Source organism: Syngnathus scovelli, chromosome 12 (genome assembly GCF_024217435.2).
Source record: "Syngnathus scovelli strain Florida chromosome 12, RoL_Ssco_1.2, whole genome shotgun sequence".
NCBI classification, from domain to species: domain Eukaryota; kingdom Metazoa; phylum Chordata; class Actinopteri; order Syngnathiformes; family Syngnathidae; genus Syngnathus; species Syngnathus scovelli.
Window position 1 is genome coordinate 12,738,668 of NC_090858.1, and position 16,095 is coordinate 12,754,762.

A 16,095-nucleotide genomic window follows, 5' to 3' on the forward strand; every position below is an offset into this window, starting at 1 on the left:
CTGGATTCTAAATTTAACCAAATCCTAAATTTAATTCCTAATTCTGACCAAAATAATAAAAGAAAAGTCTAAATTTTAATCAGACTCAATTCTTAACTCGAACAAAATTCTAAGGGAGTTTTCTTTCCAGACCAAAAGAGAAAATAGAGGACGGGAGAGTACACATGAGGGCGCCATTGCCACATAAAATAGTTGTCTTGCAAACAGGGTTTGGTTGGATAAAATCACCAATTGGTTATTATTATCCTTTAAATATAGAAATAAATAAGTGGGGAAAACGCTAATAGATAGTATTAAATTGTTTTTTTAACATTTTGTTTGATTTTGATCGGTTTTTGGGGTGGATATTGTAATAAATAGGCGGCTCGGTGGTGCATTGGGTAGCACGTCCGCCTCACAGTTAGGAGGATGCGGGTTTGATTCCACCTCCGGCCCTCCCTGTGCGGAGTTTGCATGTTCTCCCCGAGCCCGCGTGGGTTTTCTCCGGGCACTCCGGTTTCCTCCCACATTCCAAAAACATGCTTGGTAGGCCGATTGATCACTCCAAATTGTCCCTAGGTGTGAGTGCGAGTGCGAATGGTCGTTTGTCTCTGTGTGCCCTGCGATTGGCTGGCAACTGGTTCAGGGTGTCCCCCGCCTACTGCCCGATGACGGCTGGGATAGGCTCCAGCACGCCCGCGACCCCCGTGGGGACTAAGCGGTTCAGAAAATGGATGGATGGATATTGTAATAAATACGATTGGTGACAGTTGGTTGCCATGACACTGTGAGTGTCAGCACGGATACTTCCGGTTTTGCTAACGTTTACGAGCCACTTTACCCACAGGGCTATTTCGTTTGAATTACACGGTTTTATTATTATGGTGGTCGAGTGGATTTACGGACAACAGTGACCAGGTAGTGCAAGGAAACAATACCCATCAAAATGTATTTTGTTATTATCACTGGGATGGGTAATTTTAATAATATTATCGTTTAACGGGCTTCCCTATAACTTTTTGCAGGGGCTTATAGGTACTTCCGGGTTGCTAATGTAAGGGTTTGTGGGTACTTCCGGTTTGCTAATGCTAAATAGCCGCGTTACGTGTTAATCGATTTATTTCCAAGTGTGCGCCTCTGTTGTTGCGAATTAAATTTGCAGTTGGAGGGGAACGGTTAACACAATCAAACGGCACAAATATGTTTTATCTAACTTGATTTAGTGCTTGTCACTTTGTTAGATAATTTTAGATAGGGGATTGGTATGCGAGCCGCCATGACACTTCGCTGAGGCTCATGGGAATTTGCCATTGATAGTGACACCGTGAATCAAGAAAGCGGCGCTGGGAATGACAATCTACCAAGGTAAGATTATGCAAGTAAATAAGTGCTAAAAAAATTAAATACAATAATTCACCCCCTTTGATTAAACAATGTTGATTACTTGTGGAAATAACGATTTAATATTTTTAATACATTCGGGCCACAGCTATACCACCAATTACGCAAATAAGCGTGGCCAGAAACTTAAATGAAATAACACAACATTAAATTAAATATAAAGAGACGTAATGATGGTTTAAATTGAATGAATCAATAAAACAAAAGATGCTAATACTGACCTACTGATCTTTTCTGTCTGCGTTAAAGCTGGGCAGTTGACTGGACAAATAACACATTTTAATTGACTAGGTAGACACACTCCGTGGCTCGATCAACCCCTGCGGGGCCTCCCTTGGGCAAGGGTGTCTGGTGATAATGGCCGAAACACTCTGAGACCCCAAGGTCCACTACTAATGAGGTGTCTACAAAATTCTGATGTTCAAATTACCCACAACAAAGACGACTTAATGGGACCCTTTCTAAAAAAAAGCTGTTGGTTGAATATAAAAACAAGATATTAGGTCAAAAATAATTCAAAGTGAATAGACAATATAATCCAAGGGTAGGACTTTAGGTTGGTGTTTTCTCTCATTTTTCACTATTTTCCCATCTTGCTGGCCGAAGACCTGGGTAGCGCCTCAGCTACTCGGGGGAGGTTCTGGTTTAAGTGCAGTCTCACTTCGCCGTCCTTCGTACCGATTCCAGAATTTATGCGACTCCGGTACGGTGAGGTTTACTGCAAGAGACATGAGTCGGCCTGTGCCCTCAGCTGCCTTCTATCTAACCAACTGGGTCGGCGGACCCTTTGTGTAGCGAGATAACCTTATAAACCTAACCCTTTATTTCAGAGGAGAAAGTGAGGCGGAGCTGGGTGACGCAGTAGAAGATGAGGGCGATAGTGTGGGGTTACCCCCACCGGTTCTGAGCCAGCCGCCGAAGTCTCCCCGTCCCCCGTGCAAGGCCAAGACCAAGACCAACCGGGTTGTCCTGACCCCTCCTACCGGGGTTTCCCATTCTGGAGGTTACAGGACGGAGGCTGGGGTCACGTCGCCTGGTCCTTCCGCGGGGATCCGGGGTTTGGCTCCCCCGGCGGAGGTCCAGGCTGATGTTATCCAGGAAAGCCAAAACCACCTAGACGCCGGAGAGCGCAGGTCAGGGGACCCACCCAATCACTTGCAACTGGCTTATTGTGGGTGACTCCAATGTCGGCCAACTGCCGGCCCCTTCAAGCCACAAAATACAAATGGTTAGTTTACCGGAGGGCATATTTCGGCACGGCCAGACCTACCTGGACAATGCTTTGGTGAATCACGACGTGAATGTGGAAGCCATTGTCTTGGCGTTTGGTATTTATGACAGGGCCAACAAGCCTAAGGAGACGACCATTAAGTCAATCCAGAGGGTTCTCAAGTCCCTCAATAACAAGTTTCCTTATACAGTCATTGTCATCCCTCACATCCACTTCTCGAACCTCCTGCCTGACTGTGAAAAAGAGAACCTCAACGAGGTCAACGACTGGGTCAAGCAGCGTGAGGACGTTGCACAGCTTCCCCAGCTACAACACGGGCAGTTCCGGGTCCAACAAGACCAGCTCCAATGGACGGCTGACACCGCGACCAGGATGATAACCCTCTGGGAGTCAAGCCTTCATGATCTCCTTTGTGGTGCTGATTTTTGTGCGGTCCCCTAGTTTAATCCTTTCCCCAGTTCCAGCCCACACACTCATCCTACCCTAACCCTAACCCTACCCTAACCCCAATCCTAACCTAACCCCAACCCTACCCTAACCCTAATCCTAACCTAACCCCAATCCTACCCTAACCCCAACCCTACCCTAACACTAATCCTAACCCTAACTCTAACCCTAACCCAAATTCCCTTTAAAATGACCACTTGCCTACAAAGCAAACAAAAACAAACAAAAACAAAAATATTCATTAAACAAATATCAATACTTACCGTATTTACCTACCTGTACCGACTACATACCTGCAGAATGACCGCTTACCTGCAAAACAAACAACAACAAAACAAAAAAAATCATCGAACAAACATCAATACATACCTGATTTACTTACCTTGACCGACGCTCAACAGTCAAAAATTGTAGGAAAGAAAAAGGTAAAAAGAAATGTCAAGAAATGAAGAAAAAATTGAAAAACAAAGAAAATGAGAATAAAATTTAAAAAAATGAACAAATATTCATATTTTATTTGTATTTTTATTTTATATTTTAGTTTAAACCACATTGGATTGGACTATTAACTTCATATTGAGCACAATGCATTGACATCTCTATGTAAAATTTACTACGAACCAAAATTATAGTTAAAACATATTTTCACCCGGCAAACGTGTATAAAAAGACCGACGTGAAAAAAGTCACTCATTCCAACATTGGACAGCGGAAGAGCAACATCGTATTATATATATATTATAGTGTGCTAGACCTGAAGAAGGCCTATTGGGCCGAAACGTTGTCAGGGCACACCTTCTGTATATATTATTTTCAAATGCATTTGATTTAGGGATTAAAAAATTTAAATTAAAAAATTTGATGGTTTAAAATTCAAAAATTGGAAAATTCATTTTGATTTAAAAAAAATAAGAAAAGTTTTGTGTTAAAAAAATAATTTTATTAAAAAATTGGAGAATTCTAATTTTAAAAAGTACAAAAACATTAAAAACATCAAGACCAAAATAGTGTATGGCGAGGAGGGATGGACAGTTGTCCGTCGACAACGACGCCGACCTGCACACCTGGGGTGGGAGCTGGGGGCGGGGGGTAGACCGTGGGTGGATGGACCGTGCATTGTCCTCTTCCACCAGGGGGGAGCGTCAGTTCCCCAATCCTGGTTGGGGGAGGACTCCTCAATCCAACCCTAACCCTAACCCTTACCCTTTATTTTAGTGGAGAAAAGACGTGGAGACGTCGATTCACGTCACGTCGAGTCACGTCACGGGTCCGCATCGATCGACACAAGAGATGCTGAGGTGACAACCCCGGAGCAAGAGAAACCGACTTCCGCGGCATTCGTTTGGAAATTCCGGATGTGAGGAGGGCAAACGTTTGGGGTAGCTGAAGACTACAGCGGCATTAGCCACAGAGGCTAGCCGAGTACCAGCATTATCACACCGGGAGAGACTCAGCAATGGCGGCCAACGCTCGATTAAGACCTGGCCCAGGACAACGCTGAGAGAATCAGCTGGCAGTTGAAAGCCCAAGCTACTGCGATCGACCATTACACGGTTTTTGGAAGGAAATACTGCACAAAATCGCCATCGTGGTTGCTAACCATGCTAGGCTACCAAAGCTAACGTCAAGACGAGAGGATTATGAATGACACCGAAAAGGGATACCTGGGAGTCCGAAAGTTATGAAGAAATCAAGAAAGCTCTGCAAGAAATGCAGAGTAGAATAGAAAAAGTTTTAGACGTTAAAGATGAAATAGAAGAAGTTAAAAAAGTCCTGAAAGAAATGCAGAGTGGACAGCAAGAAATCATCAAACAACTTGCGGAGGTCCAGGAACTAAGGAGAGAGGTCAAATCTCTCAAAGAAGAGAACAAGAACAAGGATAAATTGATCAGCGACCTCACAAACGAAGTGGAGGAACTCGACCAGCAGATCAAAGGTAATGATGTCATCATTGCCGGCCTTAAAATTTTGCCAAGAACTTATGCAAATCAGGCGAGTGGTGTTATCAGCTCGCAGGCAGAGGAGCAGGACAATCGCTCCATTGAAGCTCAAGTTACCGCGTTTTTTAAAACAAAGAACATAGCTCTGGAGAAAGACACTTTGGATTCATGTTACCTGCTTCCAAGAAAAGCTGCAAGTGACAGAGGCAACGACACCCGTGCTGTATTGCTGAGATTTGTAAGCAAAAAATTTAAAACAGATCTGCTCAAGAGAGGAAGAAATTTGAAAGGTTCCAATGTCTACATAAACAAAAATCTTACTAAAAAAAACGCCACCATCGCCTGGAAAGCCCAACAATTAAGAAAACAAGGGAAAATTCATAGCACCTGGACGTCAAACTGTAAAATCTACGTGAAACCAAATGGAGCTACCCCAGAAAATACAAGACCAGTGCTCATCAGAGCCTTGGTTGAGCTGGATCAATTTGCAAATTAAGAAAATGGAAAGTCCAAAAACATCTTTGATTAGCTCGGATAAATCATGGAATCTGGCAAATCAAGATAAACAAAAGATCCTGATGGACCTGGTAAAAGCCTATGAAAATGTGACTCTGCCTACAAATCAATATTGTGCCCATGACCCAAATGTAAGCATTGACTCGGAAAGCAATTTTTATACAAGCGAAGTGGACACTTGTGGATATTTTTTTGAAGAAAACCTAAACAAAATAAATGATGACGGAGAGAAACTTTCTTTGATCTATATAAACAGCAGGAGTTTATACGCAAATTTCGACAAAATCCAGGATTACCTGTTAGACTTTAGACAAACACTTCAACATTATTGCAATATCGGAAACATGGATTACTGAAGAAAGGGGAGCAGCTTTTCATCTTAACGGATATAATTTTGCCCAAAAAAAAACGGTCGGAGAAATCTGGAGGTGGAGTCGCGCTGTTCGTTGACGACAGGCTCAACTGGAAGATTTTGGAAGACTTGTCCCTTGCAATAGAGAATGTGCTCGAATGTCTGATGGTAGAAATTTAATTGTGTACAGGAAAAAAGTCTGTAATCTGCTGTATGTATAGAGCTCGACCTTGTAATGTTCAACAATCAAGTGACCGTACTCCTCTCAAAAATAAGACACAAAGAAATTTACATATGTGGTGATTTTAACATTGACCTACTAAGACGAAGTCAAAACACGCAAACGGAAGTTTTTGTGAACTCATTACCAAACCAAGCCGAATCACGCCTCAGAGTGCAACACTAATTGACAACATCTATACTAATTATTACGGTAAACATATCAGTGGCATCCTGATATGTGATATATCTGATCACTTACCGGTCTTCTGCATTAGTGGCCAAAGAATGCCAAACCCCCAAACTCACCAAAGAGAACAAAAAGCAATGCCGTACTTAGAAACCTAGACCAAGAACTCAGAGGAAATTCATGGGCCGAGGTTTATATGGAAAATAATGTAAACAGAGCCTATGAAAACTTTCTAAAAACATTGCTTGAAACATATGAAAAGCATTGCCCTATTGTCACAGAAAAAAATACAAGCGTACAATCAAAAAAAAAAAAAAAAGTCAAGCCATGGCTAAACAAAACACTACTAAATGCATGCAAGAAAAAAAAAATATATAAGCAATTTCTGAAGGACAAGACCGATGGATCTCACAAAAAGTATAAAACTTATAGAAATTCCGTCAATAACAAATTGAGGACAGCCAAACAAGAGTACAACGGAAGATTATTAGTCGAAAGCCAAAATTACACTAAAAAACTTTGGGACATAATTTATTCTATCGCAGAGGGCAGAAGAAAGAGAAATGAAAAAACACACTTGGTCATTGACGGTCAAAGAGTGGATGATCCCCAGCAAATCGCAGATAAGTTTAATCAGTTTTTTGTCGAAGTGGGGGCAAAACTCGCCTGAAACATTCCTTCTCAGGAGATAAACTGGAATGTTTTTGATCGTGGAATAGACAATACTGCTGACGACTTTTCACTGTCCCAGATAACTTTGAAGGAAGTCGAAGATACTATACTGAGTTGTTCAAGCAAGAAATCAATTGACGTTGATGAACTAGACATGAGGACGCTAAAATATATAGTGCATGCCATTTCGCCTCCACTTACACATATCTGCAATCTATCATTCAACAGTGGGATATTTCCTGATAAAATGAAAATTGCCAAAGGTCTACCCATATTTAAAAAAGGAGACAAACACCAGATCACCAACTATCGCCCAATCTCTATCCTCCCCCAATGTTCTAAAATCATTGAGAAATTATTTAATAGCAGGCTGGAGAATTACATTGAACAAAAAAATATACTGTCAAAAAATCGATATGGTTTTCGTAAAAAACATTAGACTGCACATGCACTTTTAGATTTTGTAGAAACCACTAAAATGGCGATGGATCGAAAACTATATAGTATTGGAATATTTCTTGATATTAAAAAGGCCTTTGACACAATTCATCATGAAATATTGATTGAGAAATTGTATAGATATGGGGTAAAGGGTACAGCCTTAAAATGGATCAGGAGTTACTTAAAAAATAGAACCCAATTTGTACAGGTAGAGACTAACAGGTCACCTACATTGAAAATAACGTGTGGCGTCCCCCAAGGGTCAATTTTGGGCCCTAGGTTATTCACGCTATACATAAATGACATTGCAAAGGCATGTTCCCTCAAAATGGTAATGTTTGCCGATGACACCAGTATATTATGTACTGGACATAATTTAAGACACATGGAAGCTTGTATAAACAGAGAAATGTCAATTTTACAGGCTTGGTTCAATGCAAATAAATTATCTTTAAATCCATCCAAAACTAAATATATGCTATTTGGGAAAAGAAAACCAAGCGAAGACTTAAACTTAGTGTCAAACGGTACCAAGATCGAACGAGTTAATGAGTATCAAATGCTTGGCATAACACTTGATTGTTTACTTAACTGGAAACAACAAATTACAAACTTGTGCAAAAAAATATCAAGAAATATTGCCATTCTGTGGAGGCTGCAAAATAAAATTAGTACATCTGCTTTAAGAATAATGTATTTGACACTCATAGAGCCACATCTACATTATTGTTCAGAGGTCTGGGGTCACGCATACCAGACATCAATAGAACCACTTTACAAACAACAGAAAAGAGCACTGAGGATCATTTGCAAAAAGCCGTACAATTCTCACACGAACAACCTCTTTATAAACACTGGAATACTGAAGCTCCAAGACTTAATCACTTTTGCAGGACTGTTAAATGTGTACAACGCTTCTAGATGTATGCTACCAGCAAATATTCAAAGCCTATTCACCCTGAGGGACACAAAACACGACCTCAGAGGATTATTAAACTTTGACCAACGACAAGTGTCCAGTACACTCGGAGGTCAATCGCTGACGGTTGTCGGTATAAGAAATTGGAACAAACTAAACTCTGACCTAAAACTATCCGAAAATTTCAAGGACTTCAAGAAAAAACTGAGAGCCTCTCTCATATCAAATTACGTAAGCTGAGTCCGCGGCAAACCCTGGGACGAAAGCATTGATAGCTCTTTGTTAAACTCGATACAAATCATTCAAATTCCAAATATTAGCATCATACATAACCATACATTTTTGATGTTGGCTATTTTGAAACTAAATGTGTAAATGCACTAATGTACAAATATTAGCATCATACATAACCAGAAATTTTTATGTTGACTATTTTAAAATGAATGTGTTACATAATATCTGTGAAGACTCTCATGAAATTGCTGTGTGATAAATATCTGTGAAAACACGAAAAATCTTTGGATGAAAGTTTTGGGACGGGACTCGATAAGCAAGACTGCTTCCACCCGTTCCTTTTTCGGCAAGTACGAAACGAACTCTAAGCTTTGTAAAGAAAGTGTGACTTTGATGATGTCTGTGTACAAGCTGAAATAAACAAAAAATGCGGAACTGGGTGACGCAGTAGAAGATAAAGGCGAAAGTGTGGGGTTACCCCCATCGGTTCTGAGCCAGCCGCCGGAGTCTCCCCGTCCCCCGTGCAAGGCCAAGACCAACCGGGTTGTCCTGACCCCTCCTACCGGGGTTTCCCATTCTGGATGTTACGGGACGGAGGCTGGGGTCACGTCGCCTGGTCCTTCCGCGGGGGTCCGGGGTTTGGCTCCCCCGGGGGAGGTCCAGGCTGATGTTATGGCAGGAAAGCCAAAACCACCTAGACACTGGAGAGCGCAGATTCCCCAAGGTCAAGGGACCCACCCAATTACTTGCAACTGGCTTATTGTGGGTGATTCCAATGTCGGCCAACTGCCGGCCCCTTCAAACCACAAAATACAAATGGTTAGTTTACCGGAGGGCATATTTCGGCACGGCCAGACCTACCTGGACAATGCTTTGGTGAATCACGACGTGAATGTGGAAGCCATTGTCTTGGCGTTTGGTATTTATGACAGGGCCAACAAGCCTAAGGAGACGACCATTAAGTCGATCCAGATAGTCCTCAAGTCCCTCAATATGAAGTTTCCTTATACAGTCATTGTCACCCCTCACATCCACTTCTCGGACCTCCCGCCGGACTGTGAAAAAGAGAACCTCAACGAGGTCAACGACTGGGTCAAGCAGCGTGAGGACGTTGCACAGCTTCCCCAGCTACCACACGGGCAGTTCCGGGTCCAACAAGACCAGCTCCAATGGACGGCTGACATTGCGGCCAGGATGATAACCCTCTGGGAGTCAAGCCTTCATGATCTCCTTTGTGGTGCTGATTTTTGTGCGGTCCCCCAGTTCAATCCTTTCCCCAGTTCCAGCCCACACCCTCATCCTACCCTAACCCTAACCCTACCCTAACCCCAATCCTAACCTAACCCCAACTCTACCCTAACCCTAATCCTAACCCCGATCCTACCCTAACCCCAACCTTAACCCTAACCCAAATTCCCTTTAAAATGACCGCTTGCCTACAAAGGAAACAAAAACAAACAAAAACAAAAATATTCATTAAACAAATATCAATACTTACCGTATTTACTTACCTGTACCGACTACATACCTGCAGAATGACCGCTTACCTGCAAAACAAACAACAACAAAAACACAAAATTCATCGAACAAACATCAATACATACCTGATTTACTTACCTTGACCGACGCTCACCAGTCAGAAATTGTAGGAAAGAAAAATGTAAAAAGAAATGTCAAGAAATGAAGAAAAAAATGAAAAACAAAGACAATGAAAATAAAATAAAAAAGCAAAAATAAGGAACAAATATTCATATTTTATTTGTATTTGTATTTTATATTTTAGTTTAAACCACATTGGATTGGAGCTGGGGGCGGGGGGAGACCGCGGGTGGATGGACCGTGGATTGTCCTCTTCCACCAGGGGGGAGCATGAGTTCCCCAATCCTGGTTGTGGGAGGGCTCCTCAATCCAACCCTAACCCCTAACCCTACCCCCCTAACCCTAACCCTGACCCTAAAACTAACTCTAACCCCAACCCCAACCCTTGCCCCAATCCCAGTCCCTATTTACGTCCCACCAGGAACAGAACTTCCAAACAGTAGGACAATTAACATAATTAGGACAAATTGGTGTTACTTTATTCGGACCCACTTACATCTAATACCTACCTGGATACTTACCTCCAATTGGAACCACGCGTCTGGTCCCCGGACCACGCCCATCTGAAAAAAAAACAGAAAAAAACTGAGAAAACGGAATAAAACAAAAAATATAAACAAAAGTCACCAAATATTCTCATTAATATAATTACAAATTTGCAAAAACACAATATACATAGTATATAATCCACCTACCTATCCACTACTTACCTGCAGTTTGAACCGCAATCCCAGATCCTAGACCACGCCTACTTGGAAAAACAAAAAACATTAAAAAACAAAAAAACAAAATTGGTATGTTTACATTATTTTTACAATACCAATTTCAAGTTGACCAAATTTTAATTATTTTGCTTAAATCTAATATGAAGGCTAGTTTAATTATGAAAATTAATTGGAAAATGCAAATTTAAGCTAAAACAAGTTACATTTCTAAAACGAAATTTCGAAAAACAAAAAAGATTTAAAACTTCAACCGAGCTGAGGGTATAAAAGGAACCGGCAAGGCAAAAGGCCTTTAGTGCGAATTTGGACTGCAAGCAAGACACATTGTTGCACCTCATAAAACAAAAATAGTTTTTCATTTAATACATGTGTGACAGACCTGATGAAGGCTTAAGATAGCCGACACATTGCATATTGGCCAAAATAAATTAAAAAAAAACTTTATTAAAAACAACTTTATTAATTATATAACAAAGGCAACTTCTGGATCCACAGCCATGGATCAGGGTTGGACGATGGTCCACTATGGATGACGCCGCCGCGTTGCCTGCCGGAACCGTGAGCTGGGGGCTGATTGGAATCCCGGATAGATGGACCGTGCTTTTACCTTTCCCTCCTCTAGGAGGGGGGGCTCCCACCGAGGGCTCCCACCCTAACCCTAACCCCTAACCCTCACAACGGCTGGTGGCAGCCAAGTATGTGAGGCACCGACTTAAAAAGGACGTGAGGGACTGGGCGAACACCTGTGTCGAATGCCAACGTGCCAAAGTGCACCGCCACACCAAAGCGCCACTCGAATGCTTTCAAGTGCCAGAACGATGTTTCGACCACGTCAACATCGGCCTAGTTGGCCCAATTCTACCCTTGCATGGGCACACTAACGTGCTCACCATGGTCGACAGGACACTACGGTAACATATTTAATTATGAGATCAACTGTAATTACTACACGGATGACCAATTTAAAAGTAAATTTAATCTTGAATATGGCGTATCGATCATACACCGAAACATCCATCCATCCATCCATCCATCCATCCATTTTCTGAACCGCTTAGTCCCCACAGGGGTCGCGGGCGTGCTGGAGCCTATCCCAGCCGTCATCGGGCAGTAGGCGAGGGACACCCTGAACCGGTTGCCAGCCAATCGCAGGGCACACAGAGACAAACTGTTAGGTTCAAAGTGCTAACTGAATATCTGAATAAGAGAAAAGGGTCAGCAGACAAAAAACAAGTGAGGCAGAATATTGAGTCTTTTCTCGCGAGGAGTGCAATCAGACTTACAGCAATCCGACTACACTAAAAATCTGTTTTACACTCCTCGCTCTTTTTATTTGGAATGCCCTACCCACAGTGTGAGACGATTAGCCCTTAAGGGGGGGGGAAAGAGATTGTGGCTTCGTCTCGTAAGAAACAAAAAGTAACGCACAAAGTGTTGCGTGCAGATATGGCTATATCAGCAAAACAGTTTAAGCGATATTCTGAGAGATAAAAAGAGAAAGTGACGTTCTTTAAGGAAGATCAGAAGGTTCGTGACGCATTGTTTGACGTGTTGTTTTCACGATCTGTTCTGGTGGACGCTGAGCTGTCAGCAGCATCTTGTTTGACACAACCGTCATCTCGCCCCTGACCCAGCCGTAATCCTTCTGTTCTGTTGTACAAGATAAGAATAAGCAAGGCAAAGCAGCAAGCATACTGAACAGTAATATTGTGAATAAGTACTCATTAGAGAACGCATGATAACATATATATATACAATTTTTCTAACAATTCCCCCCTGTTTATCATAAGTTCTCGGGGACTAACTTATCACCCATATGGCCACTTCAAAAGATTTTCAGCCAAGGGATCACATTTCGCAAGAACTAACTTACACTTGGGAGGAAATTGAGTCTTAATCGTCAAAGCCAGAGTCACGAAACAAATCGGACAGGTTTACCACAATGGATTCGCTGACAGAGTCGTCACTAGAGAAAGAACTCCCGTCGATCGAAAGGTCATCCCTTTGGAGTAACGGAAAAGTCTCAGCTGGTGGAGAGATAGCAGTTGTAATTAGCTTAATAATTAAGGATCGGAGACAAGGAATGCAGCAACATCCACACAGGGTTAAAATGGCAGAGAAAACGGCAATGGAGACCAGGACCGAGGAAACCAGGGTGCGGTACTTTCCGAACACGTTCAACCAGTCGGTCCAAACCTCCGTGTTCACCCCACTGTGTTCCTTCATCCTCCCATTCAAGGTCCTCAGACCCTCAAGGGCCCGGGACAGGCTTCCGTCGGCTGCAGTATTATTTGGAATAAATGTGCAACATTGCTCACCAAACATGGCGCAGACACCGCCCTCTTTTGAGAGTAGCATGTCAAGGGCCATTCGATTCTGGAAAGCCATGAGGGAAGTAGCGGCCAGTTGGGAGTGGACCGCCTTGAAACCCGCCTCGGTCCAGTTTCCAAGCCTCTGCACGTTGTAGTGGATGTAGTTAATCCTGTCAACATTTTTGTTAAGAGTACACCACCAACACAGGGCGGATTCAAAACCAGCTGCTATCTGATTCACCAGCTTATACTCATCCGGTACTCCTCTAGGAACACCAATGGCGTCTATGTAAGTTGGATTAACTGCGCCCTGCCATTCGGCGTTTCGCTTCGTTCTCGGCCAGTATTCGGGCACTACGGACTTAGCAAAAGATGTTAGATCATAAGACATTGGTATCAAATGAACAGGAAACAATAGGCCTAACAAAGCGCAAATTCCAGAGCTGTTTAAAGGCAACCTATCATAAAGTTTTTTACTATTACACCAAAACCAAATATCACTACGAGCAATGGGCAAAAAGGGGCAGTGACATTGGTCATGGACCCACACCATGGAGTAGGTAGGGCGCCGAGCTTCTCACCGGTACCAGGTAATCTAATGCATGTAAAATTACCCTTATCTACATCGGACGAAAAAAGGGGTTTATATTTTGTCATAGAGGCAACAGGGTAAACCTTATCCCATTTAAAACAATCATGAGTGGGTGAAATGGATGAGTTTAACATTAAAACAACAGCACACTTAGGAACTATATTTGCAAGTATTTTCAAAAGAGGTCTTGGACCCATACATGCAATGCAACTGGTGTTAGCCATTTTTGCGGCTTGCTCAGCCATAAGAAGCCAGTTGTTGGTTTGACCGCTTATTCCTGTGGAAGCTACAAAATAGCTGTCTATATCAGTGAGGAGCATACTTGTGATTTTTGCTCCTGCTGACAAGGTGTAATTATTTGTAACGGGACGGTCTGCGATCGACATTGTTTTATTAAGGCAAATAGCAATAGGAAAGTGAGGATCGATTCCAGAGGACCAGGCCCACAGTTGAAAACCCCAACAAAAAGTGTCAAACAAGGTGGCATTTGGAGGACGAATTTGACCATCAGGGAGTGTAAGAGTCAAAAGGAGGCTTGTGCCCTGATTCTTCAAAGTCACTCCTTTAGCAAAGAACACAGCCTCTTAACTGGAACCAGAGAGCGGGGTGACCATTTCGAAACCTTTCAAACTTTTCATAGGTAAAATAATAGAAGAAGATGTATTAGGAGCCACAGTAAACATTAATGAATTATTGTAAGTCCAAGACAAAAGCCATGGTACGCAAGTTGGAACGCGGACGGTTTCTGGTGTACAAACAACATGATCAAAAGGGGATTTTGTGTTGCGCTCATGTCTAGCAATTTTTCCCCATGAGCCATATTGATTAGAATCAGCGTTGGTAGTTGCCCGAGAGAAGAATGTTCGAGGCTCATGGTACTCTATCCATACGAATAAAATAACCCCCGAAAAAAATATAATGGTAACACAAATCAGCAAAAGCAACCAAAAGCGCATGGTAGACTTTGCGCAGGCTACAGCCCGATTAAAGCACTCACCAAATGACTCTCTAATGCTCATGTTTTTGGATCTCCTCAGAGTCAACACCCTGAGCTTCGGGTTGGTGTCTTGGAAATTGGCTTCTGCTAGCTTTCGTGTCAACCCTGGATCTTGGCACCAGGATCAGGCACTATTACCAGACTTTGCTCACCTTCCGTACTTAGGTTGGGTCTGCGGAGATCACCTTTTTACAATGAGATAAATGAATCCATGTGTTGCGTTCGGCTATTTTCAAAGCATTAGGTGTCGTGAGTAGTACCAAGAAGGGACCTTCCCACTTGGGTGAATGCCAATTCTTCCTCTTGATACTCTTGATCAAAACCCAGTCTCCCGGTACCACTTTGGGGTCTTCCTGCGGAGAAATGGGTTCATCATCAGTGTTATTGGTTGGATTCTTTTGACGTTCCAACATTTTTCTCATGTAATCAGCTAATGTGGCTTCCTCGGGGATCTCCCATGTGTTCTTGAACTGAGGAAGCCTGTAAGGTCTTCCAAACATAGTTTCATAGGGAGTTAGCCCTGTTGTACTTGTAATATTTATGTACATTTTGACCAGGTCTAAGCACTGAGTCCATGGTCGTTTGGTTTCCTCCATACATTTCTTTAATCTGTTTTTTATAGTCGCGTTAGATCTCTCAACAAGGCCAGCTGATTGTGGATGATAAGAACAATGGTTCTTTAAATTTATGTGGAACATTCTCCCAATGTTATGCACTACTTGATTTACAAAGTGTGGACCATTGTCGCTGTAAATTTTTTCTGGAATACCGTACCTTGGAATGATGTCTTTGCATAAGGCTTTTGCCACTGTGAGTGCATCAGCATGTTTGGTAGGAAATGTTTCTACCCATTTAGAAAATGCGTCTATTATGACCAAACAATATTCTTTCCCTTCACATTTATGTAATTGAATATAATCCATATGTATTGTCTGAAACGGATACAATGGAGTCGGGTATTTCCCTCTCTGAGGTCTTAAATTGCCTTGTGGGTTGTGTTTAGCACAGATCAGACAGGCTCTGCAAAATTGTTGTGAGAAAGCTGCAAAGCCGTATGTTGTATAAATAGCTTCAACTTGTTTCACCATACCCCCCGTCGAGACATGGGTGACCCCATGACTCGAAATAGCAGCCCATTTGAACAAGTTACGAGGCAAGATAGGTTTGCCCAAAGGTCACACAAAAAGACCATCAGTGTTTTTAGTTGCACCTCGTTTTTCCCAAGAGAGTCGTTCCTGGGAGGGGCTCTGAGACTGCATGTCAAGCAACATATCAGGGGAGATGTGTGACATCGAATCATGATCAGTGAGAGACGAGAGGACATGGAGC

The 16,095-nt window shown here is 42.4% G+C and overlaps 1 long non-coding RNA gene across 1 annotated transcript; it reads left to right on the forward strand.

The window, feature by feature from the left end:
- Nucleotides 1-405: 405 nt before the first annotated feature.
- LOC137840782 (uncharacterized) lies at nt 406-2,387 on the forward strand. Its single transcript, XR_011087810.1, has 3 exons — nt 406-897; nt 1,221-1,344; nt 2,211-2,387. It is a non-coding gene; the product is annotated as an uncharacterized lncRNA (long non-coding RNA).
- Nucleotides 2,388-16,095: the final 13,708 nt, after the last annotated feature.